At 40.2% G+C, this 12,185-nt stretch overlaps 1 pseudogene; it reads right to left on the bottom strand.

Annotated features, from left to right (window-relative positions):
* Positions 1 to 5,838: 5,838 nt before the first annotated feature.
* LOC127184544 (small nuclear ribonucleoprotein G-like) lies at positions 5,839 to 6,113 on the bottom strand (annotated as a pseudogene).
* Between the last annotated feature and the right edge of the window lie 6,072 nt (positions 6,114 to 12,185).

Raw genomic sequence — 12,185 nt, 5'->3', positions numbered from 1 at the left:
CTCTCCAACATCTTTCCAAGCTCCTCCCCCTGCCCTATTTCTTAAAGGCCTTTTGAAAACTAGAAATAGATTTTGGACTTTGTCACATGACCATTTGCACTTCTTCTTCTTCTTCTTCTTCTTCTTCTTCTTATTATTATTATTATTATTATTATTATTATTATTATTATTATTATTGTTCTTATTATTATGGTTGTTGTTGCTATTATTACTAATATCTTTCTACCTTGGAATATTGCTAAACCAATTACTACACTGACTGGCTAAACTGAACCAGATTTGCACAATTGGAGTAAACCTCAGCTAATCATGATATATCAATGGTGTTGTACATAATTGAATTCTATTGCTAGTGTGTTTTAAAAGAATGTTTGTGTTTCTGAGAACTGCTGGAACATAGATCTCTTTTTGTTTGTACTGTCTTTGCAGCTTTGGTATCCAATAGAACTGGCTCATTAAATGTGTTTGCAAAGATTTTGTCCTCTTCTTTTTTTGGAAGAGACTATGTAAATTGCTCTTGATGTGTCTCCTGCTTTTGGTAGCATGTCTCACTTAACTATCTAGGCCCAAATATGTCTTTCTTAGAGCATTTGAAACCATGAATTCAGTCACTTGGACATGCAAATTATTTAATTTGTATTGGACAGTTTTTTAAACTTTTCATTTTTCAAGAACTTGCCTATTTTCTCTAAATTTCTAAAGTCTTGTGTGTAGAAATTTTCAGAGTTTCTCTTTCTTATTCCGTGTATCATTCCTGATGTTGTTTAGTGTTATAATCTCACTGTTTTTTTTTTCTGTGAGTAGTTACCCATTTGTCACCTTTATTGATCTTTCCAGAAAACAAGCTTCTTCTTTTGTTGATTTTTGTCTTGTTTTCAAATTTAATATTATTGATTTCTCTTTTTTTATTGTTTCAGCTTTCTTCATTTTTATTTATTTAATTTTATTTTTGTTACATTCATGCAGCAGGAACTTGAATCGCTGACCTCAGATTTTAAGTAAGAACTTTACTTCTTTGCAATATATTCATTTAGGGGCACAAATTACCTTTTCATTATTGCTTTAGCCATGGCTCAGTTTTCATATACTTGGATTTTTCTTTTATTCCACTATAGTCACAGTTCACAGAACATATTCTATATAATTTCAATTATTTTGAATTTGATGAAGTTTGTTTTTGTCTCAGGATATGCTCTCTTATGGTGAGTGTTCTGTAAGCACTTGAAGAGGATGCCTCTTCTACTGTTGCTAAGTGAAGCGTTATATAAATGCCAATTAGATCTTGTTAGATGATAGCATTAGGTGATTTTTTTTGCCTAGTTATTCTATCAATTGTTGAAACAGAGGTGTTAAGGTCTCCCACTATAACTGTGGATTTATTTATTTTTTCCTTGTGAAACTAAGTATCATTTTGCTTTACATACTTTGTAGTAAATTATTTAGTTATTCAAAATTAAGCTACAATGTATTCTTGATGTATTGATCTTTTCACTAATGTCTTTCTGTCTCTAGTGATTTTCTTTGCTCTGAAGTCTACTTTATGTGACATTAGCATAGTCGCTTCCATTTTTCATGACAAATGTTGGGCTGATGTTGCTTTTCCGTGTTTTCATTTTAACTTGCCTATCTTTAAGATTTTTTGTATATGGATGTGTGTGTGTGTGTGTGTGAGAGGGGGAGGGAGAACATGTGTGTGCACACACATGCATGTGAAGATCAAAGGACAGCTTGAAGGAATCAGATTTATCCTTCTGCCCTGTGGGTTCTAGAGATCAAGCTCTAAACTTCAGGCTTGGCAGTAAATACCTTTACTCACTGAACCATCTCACCAGTGTTATATTGAAATAAATTTCTTTTAGACAACTAGTTGAGTCATATTTCACAATCCATTCTGCCAATATCTATCTTCTTAGAATTCCATTTTATAAAATATTTTTCAAATATCTATCTCTATAGTGGCATAGTGGTTTCCTAGGCCCTACCATGTAGATATGCTGTTACATTGCACTTGCTGGTGTCACACTTTTCCAGTTTTAGTAAGATGTAGATAGCTTGAAGCCATTTGTCTTTCTCTACTCCCTCTCATTTTATACTGCAGTTTTCTTAAACTTTTCTATGTATTACATATGCTACTCAGACTAGAGCATAACCTTAGCTTTCATCATCAATATAGAATAGAAACATTCAGAGATTCATATATCATTTTACATGCTACTATCCATTGTCTTCCAGTCCTGATTTCTTATTTATTTTCATCACAGAGGATCTCTTTTAGCTATGTTTAGGTTAGGTGTACTCATGCCATGATTTCTCTATTTTTTTATTAGAATGTATTCTCATTTTATTTGAATATATAAGAGTTGACCATTCTTTTTCTCTTAGTGCTTGAAAAATGATGTGTCAATCCATTCAGTTCCTATGCTTTCTGGAGAGAAATACACTAGTGTTGAAATACTCTGACTTTGCAATGGGCTGAATATTCATGTACCCCAATTCATATGTTGATACTTAGTCCCAATGTGATACTACAAAGGGGTAGATTCTCTCAGAGGGAATTAGAATGTTAACAGTGGACTTTCCGTGAATAAGAAAAGGTAGCAGAGAGCTTGCATTCTTTCACTGCCAAGAAAAGATGACTGGGTCCCCTAATATGGGGAGCAGAGGCTGCTTCTGACATGGACTCTATTGTCTGCTCTTCCATCACTCCCTCTGGCGGGGCAGCCTTGCAGGGCCATAGAGGAAGAGGATGCAGTCTCCTGATGAGATTCTGTAGGCTGCAGTCAGATGGTAGGGGAGGATGATCATATATCTAAGATATTCTAGACTCTGGAATAATGAAAAAGAAATTTCTTCTCTTTAATCTGTCCCATTTATAGTATTACACTAGCTGGAACTGACAGAAGCCCAGCACTATAGGTAATAAGATTTCTTCTTTGCTTTTAGTTTTATGACATTGAAATATGATTGTGTGTCAGTATTGATTTGCTCTCCTCTGGGGCTTTAATGATAGGAACATTAGATCTCTTCTTGTTCCTCAATGTGTCCTTGAGGCTCTGTTCATTCCCCAGGGGGTTTCACTTTATTGTTCAGATTTTGTGTTTACTCTTGCTTTGCCCTCAAATGTACTGATTGTTTCCTTTTTTTTTTTCTCTCTCTCTCTATTCACCTGTTATATTTACCTACTGAGTCTTTGCTCTTTGGGTTTTGTAGTCACACGAATTTAGTATGGTCAAATTGGGGAGGCCTGGTGGCACACAGAGGAAGGGGAAGCAGGCTATCTGGATGAGGCCTGATAGGCTGTGATCATATGGTGGAGGAGGAGGTCCCCTTCTGTCAGAGGTCTAGGGGAGGGGAATAGGGTGGAAGAGGAAAGGGGGAATGGGAAGATACAAGTGGAGGGATAACAATTGAGATGTAATCTGAATAAATTGTTTAAAAAGTAAAAGAAAAAGTTCAGGTTAAAAAAAGGATTTAGTATGGTTATTATTTTGTCTTGTATGTCATTACCAGGATTTTCTCTTTTTCGGTTGTTTCAAGACTATTTTATAACTGCTAATTAAGTGTATTTTATAATGCTTGTTTTAAAATCCTTGCCAGATAATTCTACCATCTCTGTTATCTATATGTTAACAGTGGCCAAGTGGCTTTCCTCATTCAAGTTGTGATTGACCTAGTTCTGACAAGTGACTTTAAAAATGTATCCTGGATAGCTGGAATACCATGTTGAGATCTAATTTTTCATTTTGACAGACATTGGGCTTCCTAATGTGGGGTATGCAGATCTACATGGTGGTGGACACGTTTCCTCCCTGTGTCTTACTAATACCACTCCTGCAAAAGCACATTGCAATGTCACCTTTAATCCTAGCACTCAATAGGAAAAAATAGGCAGATTGCTGTGTGTTCTAGGCTAGCGTGATTTATGTAGTGAGTTCAAGGCTAGCAAAGGCTACAAAGGAAACCCTGTCTCAGGGATAGGGAGAGGGAGGGAAAGGAAGAAGGAGGGAGGGAGGGAGAGAGAGAGAGAGAGAGAGAGAGAGAGAGAGAGAGAGAGAGAGAGAGAGAGAGAGAGAGAAAGAGAGAGAGAGAGAGAGAGAGAGACTCTACCCCTTGCAGAATTCCAGGTTCTTTTCCTGCCTCCACTTCTTTGCTGTTCCCTTAGCCTTAGGCATAGAAGTTGTGCAATCTGGTCAGTTGTTCTCTGCACTTTGACAGTTGTGTATTTCTGTGATGGTCTAGATCTGCTGCAAATAACATTTTGATGAGGAGTGAGAAGTGCATTTGTCTGTGGCTATAACGATAGGTATTCAGATTGCAGTTGCAAATTACATTGGTTTATAAAATTGGCATTAGTAGGTTTTCCCTTAAGATCAGTGATCTCCCTAGCTATTGGCAGCTTGCTATGTTTATAACTGATTTCACTGTGGTTGAGCAAACCATAACTCCACCTAGATAGATGTTGGTTACCCCCAAAATATAAATACCACTGTTGTAGCCATGAGAATAATCTCCTATGTTGGTCATTGTTGTGGTTCAGAGGCTTTATAGTCAGGTAGGACTGTTGATTGACTTTCTTCCTTGCCAGCTTGCATAGCAACTTCCAATAATATGAAGTATATTCCTAAGGGAGGAGCTGCCCAGATAATTTTCTGCTCAAGTCTTTGAAGTCCTGTGTCCAGAGTGTATGGCATCTTCAGCAATAAGGTCTTACCTTTAAGTCCTGGGAAGAAATAAGGACAAGAACAATAGCCTGTAGTGTTTTGGAAGTCTCTTGGACTCCCTCAACTAACAACATAATGGGAAGCTTCCCATGCCTGGCACTGGGAGTTTTGTTAGACTGTCTATGGTTTTTTGAGGGGAACATTATCACCCTAAATGTTTTAACTTCATTTAAATTATGTATATATGCATACAGATTTATATTTAAGTAGACAACAACAAACCCTTGGTGTTCTTTATCCCTCCTCCTTTTCTCATTTTCAAAAATACTCTCCCTTCCCTTCCTAAGACAAAGCCACTTGTGCTTTTTTTTGTCAGCTTGATACAAGCCTAGACATAAATTGGAAGAGAGACTCTCAACTGAGAAAGTGCTTCCATCAGATTGGCTTGTGGGGCATTCTCTTGATTAATTAACTGTCAATGAAGGTAGGTAGTGCTACATATAGGCAGGTGGTTCTGGGTTCTATGAGAAAGCAGGCTGAGCAAGCCATGAGGAGGAAGCCAGTAAGTAGCGCCCCTCCATGGCTTCTATATCAGCTCCTGCCTCCAGGATTCTGCTCTGATTTCCTTCAGTGACAGCAACCTGAGAACTTTAAGATGAGAAAACCTCTTTCCTCCCCAAGGTGCTTTGATCATGGTGCTCATCAGAGCAATAACAATCTAACTAAGATACACCCTCTGTTTTTTCCCTCTTCTCCTTAATAGCACCTGTATCTACCCTCCCTCCCTCCCTCCTTCCCCTTCTATCTCTCTCTCACTCCCTCCTTCTTTTCCCACATGGTCCCTTTTTACTTTGCTGATTCCTGAGCTTACATAGTCATTTGAAAAGGAGAAGACATGTCTTGTTTGTTTGTTTGTGGGTTTTGTTGTTTTCTTATTTTTATTTTAAACATTGATTTAATCAATTAAATTTTGTTGTACTTAGGGTTGAATCTAGAGTCCTAGCCACACTAGTCATACATACATAGCCAGGTGCACGCTTTTTTTATTTTTATTTTTTGAGTATTACAAAAGGTTATTTAGCAGAAAGTTTCATATGAAAATGTACATGACCCAATTCTATGTCACCATTACATAGGCTCTTTGGGGAGGGATGTGGGCACCTCTGCGGAAGATTGTTTAGACTCTTCCCAAGGCTTCCGACATGATGCTGTTGTTTCCTCTGATGACCACCATTCTGACGTTATTCTGTTGCCCACTGGCTGCCATCTCCATACACTCATCAATCACAAGGTTCATGAAAGGATCAAAGCCCCACAGTATTCCTTGTACATGCTATGGATAACTTCTTGTCCATAAATTCCTTCAGTTCGAGATGGTGGGCCTTGCTCATGGTGACTCCTCAGTGGGCTTGGCATGATGGTGAAGGCGTGAGCTGCTTCACAAACAGGCACAGCAGGCTTGGCGCTGATGTCGGAAGTCACCGCCCCATGAACCAATCTAATCGCTTTCTGGTATCATTATCCTTCATCTCACGATACTGAGAAGAGCTTTTTTAAATTTTTTCACTGTGTCTATCATGTATTCAAGGTGGAAAGTATCTATAGCACCATGTAGGGTAAATGTGAGGGACCACTGGAAACAAAATCAACAAAATCACTAACAAAATCCCTGGACTATTCTTTCCACCTTTCGAAGTTCTGTTGTTGTTTTGATTGTTGGTAATTGCCATAGATGGTCTTGTTCCAGTAGGGCCAGGCCTGAATGTAGCAATGATAAGAACAGGAAAACCTTACCAGAAACGATGACTTCTCAATGCTTCTTACATATTACCTCATTTCATTCACACAACAGTAGTGTGAAACAGGTACTAGTATCTCTATTTGTGATGGTTATCATTGTTGGCAACTTGACTGGGTATGGAAGAATCTAGGAATCATACCTCTGGGATCTGTAGGGATATTTATAGATAAGATTAACTGAGGAAGGAATGTCCACTGTTAATATAGGGGTCAGTAAATGAATGCAAAGGTGGGTGGAAAAAATCAAACTGAGCACCAGCATTCATTTCTCTGTGCTCCCTAACGAGCTCCAATGTGACTGTCTCGTGCTTGCACCTCCATGCCTTCCCATTATGAGAGACTATCACTTCTTAAACCATGGGTAAAACTAAGGTCTTCCTTCATTAAGTAGCATCTGCTATGATTGTTACTGCAATGAGAAAAGTAATACACAGTTTGATAGATAATTTAAGGGGTGAAACTAAGGTCAAACCAGAAATATTTGTCTCTTGAGCCCTGGCATTAATCCCAATGATGAAAGGCAGACTGCAATGGGAGTAGAGGAAGGTGGAAGAAGAAAGAGTAATTCCTTGATAATGAGGAACAGTTAATAAAGTGAATGCACGCAAACATTTCCTGAGCATCTCTTGTAGCACGAACAGTGTTAGTCACTGTCTATGCCCTGCTATCAGGGAGGGCTTCCTAGAGGAGGAGTTGGCATTGCACTAGGCCTTGAAGGCTAGTGGGATTACCACCAGAAGAGAAAGAGGTGAAAATACCTTTACCTGGATGGAACACTATAAGTCAATTTTAAGAACCTGGAAAGAACACAGAGAATTCATGGGAAATTGAAAGTTGGAGACAGGTGTAGGTGGAGAAATTAATATCAAATCACAGATGCTCTTGATTGACAGACACAGGAGCTAGGGCTGAGTGCACACTAACAATGCATACTGATTAGATGGAAGCTCTGAATGGATCGAAGACAGCTGCATACCTCTCCTCCTGCCTGTGGATTCTGGAAGAACAACTTTATTTAACCTCAAGAATTTAGTCAGTGAACCTATCATATTAAAGCTTCAAACCGATCAGATCACTTACTTTTTGTATATTTAGGTATATCTCTGAATGTGGTCTAAGTATATGTGGTGTATGCATAAAGAAATGTCTTCTGAGACCGCTTCCCATCTTATGCCCTTGAGGCGTGGTCTCTCCCTGTACATGGAACTCATGTTCTCCCTTCTTCCCAGTGGCCTTCCTGTCTTCACCTCCCACATCTCTGAGATTACAGGTGCATGAGGTCATACCCAGTTTGGTAGATGAGTTCTGGGTTCAATCACTGGGCCTCGTGCTTATGAGAAAAATATTCCTAGTCAATGAGATATCTTTTCATCCCCTATAACAGTTTTTCTTTTAAAATTTTTGGAGACAAGTCTTACACCCTGTAGCTCAGTTTAGTTTCAGTTTATTAAGTATTATGATTTTGGATGTACATTATCACATGGAGGTCCGATCATTTTTTTGTTAATAAAAGGGAAGACTTAAGCCTTAGGGAAGCTGCAATTTGGAAAGAGGAATTGGTCAAAAGACTAAAATTCCAGATTGAGGAGGGAAGTAGTCATCCATGTTACAGAACCCAGTATTACCGCAAATAAACCCTGATCAATACATTTCATCCTGGTCTATCAAGTGACAGCAAGAAAGGGACTCCAAAGCTTCCAGCCTCTCTGTCCAAGCCAAGACATCTAATCAGTCCAGTCGGAGTGAGTTGCCCACATCTCTGCCTCAAATCTGCTCTCTCTCCATCTGCTTAGAGATACATATTCTTTTACAATCCCAGCCAGTGCACATAGCAGGGGCTTAAGACAGATTCGTTGAGTAGCTTCTTGGCCTTCCAATTCTACAAAGTATGAAGGGACTACATTAGATTTAGCTGAGCCTCTGACTCTTGGTTTTTGTGTTCACCCATTTGGACTTGCGGTGCATTTCCTTTTTAGATTTTTACAATGAAAAATGTTTAGTTGACTCTTTTCTTATTTTTTCTTATTGAGACTTTCATAAATGTTTGCAATGAATCATGATCATATCTAACTCCATTTATTTCCCCCAAATCCCCCTGTATCTTCCCCAATGTGCCCCCCCAATTCATGTCTTTTCTTATTTTACTAACACACTAAATCTAGTAAGTATTGCCCATATGTGCATGGGTTTAGAAGCAGCCACTGGAGCATGGGAAAGCTACTGAAAAGGAACAACTTTGAAAAAGAATGATTCTCCTTCCTCAAGAATAGTAGTTCACAACCTGTGAGTCATGACCTCTTTGGGGGGGGGGGGTAGAACAACCCTTTCATGGGGTCACTGAAGACCATCAGAAAACACAGATATTTAAATTATGATTCATAACAGTAGCAAAATTACAGTTATGAAGTAGCAACAAAAATTATTTTATGGACAGGGTCACTACAACATGAGGAAGGTTGAAAACCACTGAGCTGGAAGCTGTCAACTGCTAATAGCTCCCTTGTACGTGTGTGACCTGGAGAGAACCTCCTCATCTATGTTGAAATTTCATGTGACTTGACTTCTTGCAGGTGAAAACAGTTGCTGTAAGGTCATGAGTCTGGTAGCTATGTGATATCTATATGACAGTATTTTACACTGCTCCTTTTCTCCTCTTGCGTTCTTTCCACCCGTTATTCCACAATGTTCCTTGAGCCTGTGTGTGCTGGGGTGGCAGTGGGGGTGGAGGTTGAGGGTTGGGAGGGTGTCATTGATAAATGTTCCATTTAATGCTGAGAACTCAGGTTTTTTCCTGTTGTTTTTTGTTTTGCTTTTGCTTTTTGTTTTCTGCTCAAAACGTTGACAGAGTGTCTGTGAGTGTGCGTCTCTGTGTTGATTGTTAGCCATTGTAAAAGGAAGCGTGTCTAAGTAAGGGTTGGAGCAGCTCAGGTCCTATGTCAGTTTGGGCCTCCTGTCTGGGTCTAAAACTTGTATTCGGAGTTCCAGGTACCTTTTTAATGGCATATTCCTCATCTCAGCTGACCTGTCCTTGATGTCCCATCCTCTTGTTCTCGTGCCTTCCAAGCCTTCTAAGAAGATTACCTTTGGACTAAAAAGAACAGAAAACTTATTTGTATTGTCACTATACTTGTCCAGCTTACAATTTCAAGATATCTCCCTGTTTAATCTGCTCACTCACTCCCTCCCCCCGGAACAGTTTGGTGCTTTTCTTGTTGGCTTCTAGGGAGAATTACTACGTTTGGTCTACAATGGGACCTCATCTGTGTTTCCTGACTCTTCTTCAGCAGCAGGATGTTTCTTTCATTCTGCATTTTAGAAGGCCATCCCAGTCAGCAAAGCAGACCCTGGAAGCTGCCTGTGTTCCCTAGGACCCAGCGAGGTGTATCAAAACAAGGCCAGGTTTAGATGCTAGGGAGACCTGAGTCTGAATCCCAGCTTGGCACTGTGCCTGCTCAGGGGCCTTAGCTAACCTGTGAACTCTTGTACTGAGTCTTCTTAGAGAAGCACAAGCTTCAAGTTATCATGCCCTTATATTCCTTCCTACTCCTAACGCCTTACCTTTCTGGGCCAGTAAGTAGAGATAGTAGTTGATAGAAAACAAATGTGACCAGTGATGCCTTGTTCTACTTTCACCCCTAGAAACTAAACTTGTGGGGGTGTCCAACTGATAGGACACTGTAGAACATGCTTGGAGCCCACTGATTGCCTTTGTTCAGTGGCTTAACCAACACCAGGAACTAGGTGTATCCATAGGTGGCTTTAGATTCCAGGGACACTATAATCAGTCTAGGCCCAGGTTCCTTTTCAGATTCCTAGGGCAAAGTCCCTAAAATTTTGTGTCACGCCCAAAGTGCTTTCTACCAATACTAGAGAATGGATGACCGTTAGGGACCACTTGGCTAAGAAGCAGAGCAAACTGAAAAAAAGAGGCCAGGGCTGGAGGGATTTTCAGCTGATGTCTACGGGAGCCTCAGACCTAGAACCTTTCACCACCCCAGGTTAGAGCCTCACCAGCCTGTGCCTTTAGAAGTGTCATCTTTCCCCCAGAATCAAACAGCAAGAAAATTTATTATTCTAAAAAAAAATTGGAGAATTTTCCTGAAGGAGCAGAAATGAGATCTGGAAGGAGATTTTAGCACATCTAATATGGAATGATTAATCTGCTAGCTGATATCCCTAAACTAATTTCTGAACAAAAAGCTAGCTGGGTCCTTGGGGACACTTATATTTTCTAAGTGAAAAGTGCATCAAGGTAGATGAAAGCCAAGAGACCCACACCTGCAGCTCTGTCTTCTGGGATCTAGTCCCCAGATGGCCAGGCTGGGGCTGGACAAGGCAGAATGGAATCCCAAGACAAAGGAGGCAGGCCAGTGCAGTATTAGCAACATCTTGCCGCTTGCTTTTAAGAGTTACTTATTGTCTAACTGCTGGTTCCACACACAGGAGTTCTGAAAAAGAGCAGTCTGCTCTTCCATGGCAAGACATACGGGAGCAAAGGTCTGGATGTAGAATCTGAATACCTGGAAGTGAACCATGGCTTCTTTTATCTTCCCTCCATTCTCCTGATAATCTGTATGACTTAGAAGGGTCCTTGACAAGTGTTGCACTTTGTCCAGGTGATCTCTCAGGCTTTGGTAAGGAGCAGCATGGTATGACATATTTGGGGACAATGAAGCCTCGTGACTGTTTATTGTTGTTCCTTCTGGCATCTAGCAAAGTATGTTCTCCTCATGTATGAACAGTGCTGCCCGCTGTTCATCTAGGCATGCAACCAATGTATAGCCACATTACCCACAGCAGCTCGCCAGCCCCCAAACTTCTTTATCTGGAAGTTTTGTATTATACATTGTAACCCAAGTGTGCCAAGCACGTGACCTTGCGCATGCCATTTCTCTTATGCTATCTCCCTCCAGAGTTCCCATTGTTCTCAAGATAAATTGAGTGGCATGGTGTGTTTAGAAAAAAAAAAAAACAAATTGTCTCAGCCTTCATGGCCTGCCACTGCATACCATGCTCCATTAGTCAGTCATTGGGCTCCAATCAAAAAAATATGGCAAGTTCCATGTTAGCTAGGGCTACACAGTAAGACTATCTAAATAAAAGATACTCTTATCATGTCTCCCATTATACTCCCTGGGCTATATTTTTCCATGGTTCTCTTCCTCATTCAACTATGAACTCTGATGCCAGCAACTGGCTCCATTTATGCCTGAATCCTTTGTCAGAGATGGAGTAGATACCTGGAATAGCTCTATGGAATAAACCTCCAACTCTGTTTCTGTATAGGCAATGAGTGGTACAGGAAAACAGCCCATTGAAGGTTTATGTCATCAAGGGCTTTGGTGCTCACAATGCTTCTCAGCCCAATGTACTTAGTAACTCATGAGGATGTATGTAATTTGGTTAGAACTTGCTGGTCTCTAGGTATGTCCTGTGTACAAGGTCTGCTATTCTGGCCTGCAAAATAGATCTGATTCCAGAGGCACTCCAACTGAAGCCATATGAACACCCAGTTGCGGGCCATTTGGGGATGGACAAGTCTTTGGTCACTTATGTTTGTGTAGAATGTTTTAGCCAGCCTTTCCTTACTCTAAGGATATGGTCACCATTAGTCAGTGAAATGTAAGTCTTTCACCCAGGAAGGCTGTTGCCCCTGAGATGTCATGTGACAGCTCCTGGGGAGGAGTGTTCTCTTTCCTCTTGAATGCAAGTGCCCTGAGACCT

The sequence above is a fragment of the Acomys russatus genome, chromosome X (genome assembly GCF_903995435.1).
Source record: "Acomys russatus chromosome X, mAcoRus1.1, whole genome shotgun sequence".
Classification (NCBI taxonomy): domain Eukaryota; kingdom Metazoa; phylum Chordata; class Mammalia; order Rodentia; family Muridae; genus Acomys; species Acomys russatus.
The sequence above is the reverse complement of the archived record's forward strand: the minus strand, read 5'-3'. Positions and strand labels throughout refer to the sequence as shown.